We start from the raw sequence: 4,497 nt of genomic DNA, 5'->3' as shown, positions 1-4,497 counted from the left end.
TTTACTTAAGTTGTATTGGGCTTCAATAAAAATGTTAAGATTATAAAAAAAAAAAGATATCTGCACTCATGTGTTTATAGCAGCACTATTCACATTAGCAAAAATATGAAAACAACCTAAGCATCCATCAGTGGATGACTGATAAAGAAATTGTAATTCAATTCTTTGCCTTCTACTTTTAAACATAACTTCCTCGTAAAGCAACCTTTTTCGATTACCTACTCCACCCTAACTCATTCTGATTACCTGCTACCTGCTCTGCCCTGACTCTTGCCAAAGCACTCACCCCATCGTTCTCTTTAAATTAGCTAATCGGAATTAGTTTAGCCTGTGCCGTCTAACCCCAGGCAACAGGGGAACGACACAGCAGCAGGGGCCACGTGTGTCAGGGATAAGAACTCCTTCCCCTCCCTTGTCCAAATGTGCACTTGCCATTGTTCCATCTGTAAGGGCACACCCTTCTATATAGAAGTAACTTGCCTTGCTGAGAATTAAAAAGAAAATTAAAAAAAAGAAATTGTAATAAATATAATAGTATTCAATACACACACACACACACACACACACACACTAGAATACTATTCAACCATAAAAAGAAAGCAATGATGTCTTTTTCAGCAACATGGATGGAACTGGAGGCCATTATTTTAAGTGAAATAACTCAGAATCAGAAAGTCAAATACCATACGTTCTCACTTAAAAGCGGGAGTTAAATAAAGTGTACATATGGGCTTAGAGTATGGAATAATAGTCATTGGAGACTCAGAGGGTGGAAGGATGGAAGGGGGTTGAAGAATAAGCAATCACTTAATGGGTACAATGTACACTATTCTGGTGATGGATACACTAAAAGCCCAGAGTTCACCATTACTCAGTATATCCATAGAACAAAAGTGCATTTTTACCACCTAAATTTATACAAATAAAAAGAAATCAATTCAATCTACAAAATAATAAAACATCTAGGATTTAATTGAACCAAAGTGAAAGATCACTATTAGAAAAACTGTAACATACTGATGAAAGGAATTGAAGAGGAAACCCAAAAATGGAAAGATATGCTCATGGATTGGAAGAATCAATATTTTGAAAATGTCTATACTGCAAGTGCTCTGCAGATTCAATGCAATCTCTATGAAAACACCAATGACATTCTTCACATAAATAGAAAAACAAATTTTAAATTTCATATGGAACCACAAAAGACCCCAAATAGTTTAATCAATTCTGACCAAAAAAGATGAAGCTGAGGTATCATACCACCTGATTTCAAATTGTACTATAAAGCTATAATAACCAAATCAGCCTGATAGTGGCATAAAAACAGACACATAGACTATAAGAACAGAATAGAGAGTCAGAAATAAATCCACACACAGCCAACTCATTTTCAACAAAGGTGCCACAAACAGACATTGAGGAAAGGACAATCTCATTAGTAAATGGTGCTGGGTAAACTGGATATACATACGCATAAGAATAACACTAGATCTCCACATTATAACATATACAAAATTCAACTCAAAATGGCTTGAAGACTTAAAAGTAAGACCTGAACCTATGAAACTACTAGAAGAAAACATTGGGAAAATACTACAGGACATTGGTCTGGGCAAAGAGTTTTTAAATAAGACCTCAAAAGCACAGGCATCAAAAGAAAAATAGATGAATTAGATTATATCAAGCTAAGAAGCTTCTGTATAGCAAAGAAAATAATTAACAAAGTGAAGAAACAGTTTACAGATAGGGTAAAAATATTTACAAATTATTCATCTGACAAGGAATTAATAACTACAATATATGAGGAACTTCAAGGCAAATAAATGAAGATAATAATAGTAATCCAATTTTTAAGTGGGCGAAAACCCTGAGTAGATATTTCTTAGATGAGGATATACAAATAACAACCAGTTACATGAAAAAAATGCTCAACGTCAGGTAAATGCCAATCAAAACCACAATGAGACATCATCTCACTCAAGTTAGAATAAATATCATTTAAAAGACAAAAAATTACAAGTGCTAGTAAGGATGCAGAGAAAGCATACACTATTGATGGGAGTGTAAAGTTGTAAAGCCACTATGGGAAATCAGTATGGCGTTCATCAAAACACTAAAAATAGAACTACCATATGATCAAGCAAGTCCACCGCTGGATATATATCTAAAAGAAAGAAAATTCATTTATCAAAGAGGAATCTGCACTCTCATGTTTACTACAGCTTTATTCACAACAGCCAAGATATAGAATCAACCTAAATGCTCACCAACAGACGAATGGATAAAATAAATGTGGTATATATACAAAATTGAACACTATACAGGCATAAAAAATAATAAAATTATGTCGTTTGCAGCAACATGGATGGAACTGGAGATCATTATGTTAAGTGAAATAAGCCAGCACAGAAAGACAAATAGTGCATGTTCTCACTCACATGTATGTGCTAAAAAAGTGGAACTCATGGAGGTAGAGAGCAGAATGGTGCTTACCAGAGACCAGGAAAGGAAAGAGGTGGGGGACGTAGAGATGTTGCTTAATGGGTACAAAAATACAGTTAAATAGAAAAAATGTTCTAATATTTGATAGTACAGTAGGAAAATTATAGTTAACAATAATTTATTGTATATTTCAAAGTAGCTAGAAGACTAGAATTTTAGTGTTCTCAACACAAAGAAAAGATAAGCATTTGAGTTGATGGATATCCCAATTACACTGATTTGATAGTTACACATTGTATACATGTATCAAAATATCACATGTCCAGTAATATGTACAACTATGATATATTAATTAAAAATAACAAAAAAGTAAAGTGGCTCATAAAGAACAAATTTAAGGTACAAAAGTTAACATCCTTAGTGCATTAAAAACTCTTAAAATGAATTTTAAAAAATTAACAGAAAATTGGCAAAAGACATGAGCATACAAGTCACACATCCAACAGAAACACAAATGGTTAAAAAATACATTCTAAAATGTTCAAACAAATTGAAATTAAAGCTGGGAATTGTGACTCTCACCTATAATCCCAACACTTTGAAAGGCTGAAATGGTAGGATTGGTTGACCTCAGAAGTTCAAGGCTATAGTGAGTTGTGATCATGCTACTGCACTCCAGCCAGCCTGGGTGACATAACAAGACCCTGTCTCAAAGGAGGGAAGGGAGAGAGACATTTTTCATCTATCAAATAAAAATAAATGGTACTGTGGGTAAAACACTGGTGCTGTGAGAGATGAAATTTCAAAGTCTGCTAGTATGAGTATAAATTGATACTTGTTTGAAGGATAGAGTGGATTCATTATTCAGTCTTTAAATTGTTCATACCCTTTCAACCAACTATCCCACTTCTTGAAACCTTATGCAAATAATCAAAGAAAAAAATTTAATGTGGAAAATAGGATATATAAAGGTAAAAAAACTTGAAAATAAACTGAATATGAGAATAGTTAAATATATTATGAACCTCTATAAAATGGAATATAATGTGGTCATTCAAATCATAATTTTGAAGAATATTTAAGGCAAATTCTCAAGATATAATGTTAATGAAAGAACAGGATGAAAAACTACACTAAAAATAACTATGTATTTTTAAACTCTTCAGATACATATCAAACAAAAAAGACCAAAAAAAAATGTTTTAATGGTTAACAGACATCAATTCTGGGTGTGGTAGTTTTAGTAGTTTTTAATTTCTTCTTACCCTCTTTAGTACATTTCATGTTTCCTACAGAAAGCATCTATTACTTTTATTTATTATATTTAATAGCATAAAAAGATATTATAACATATATTGTTATGTATGAAGGGGCTCTGGAATCTATTATATTGACTACACATTGATGATAAGTGCACCATTGGGTAATTTAAGACCAATTACTCTAAATTGCCAACACTGAGGCAAATACACAGTTTGATCTAATCATTGTGTTAAAATTGTATTTGAAATTGAGATAAGTGGTACAAATTACACATTTTCAGAACCACTATCCATTAGCAAAACATTTTTTTAACATCAGAAAACATCTTGATGTTTATTTGGGTACAAGAATTAAAAATGAAGTAAGAGAAGAAATAAAACAAGTTCAAAATCATTTAACTGCAATTACCCAATTTAGAATTTTGAAAATTCAATAGGAATTGGACCTTGATCTTTCATTAACAGTACTGAGTCTGGGACACTGAAATCACATCACTCTTCTAACTTTGGCATGTCATTTCTACAATGGATTTATCACCAAAGCAAATCTGACTCCAGCCATATCTAGAGCAACAGAAGTCTCACCTCTGAGGAACAGAAAAGCAGCCAGAACATCTGATGATCTCTTCTGATTACAATTAATATTGGTGGTTAACTTAATGTCTTCTGGAGCTAACTTAAGTTTCTGAAAATCAGTGCCATTATAATCTTCCTCTGTCCTAATCCTAAAAACAGACAAAGATGGTTTCTAGATCTAAACATGTAAATCTTCTTTTACAGTTTTTTTAAAAAC

Source organism: Hylobates moloch, unplaced genomic scaffold (assembly GCF_009828535.3).
Source record: "Hylobates moloch isolate HMO894 unplaced genomic scaffold, HMol_V3 SCAFFOLD_2, whole genome shotgun sequence".
Lineage (NCBI taxonomy): Eukaryota > Metazoa > Chordata > Mammalia > Primates > Hylobatidae > Hylobates > Hylobates moloch.
Note: the sequence above shows the minus strand (reverse complement) of the source record.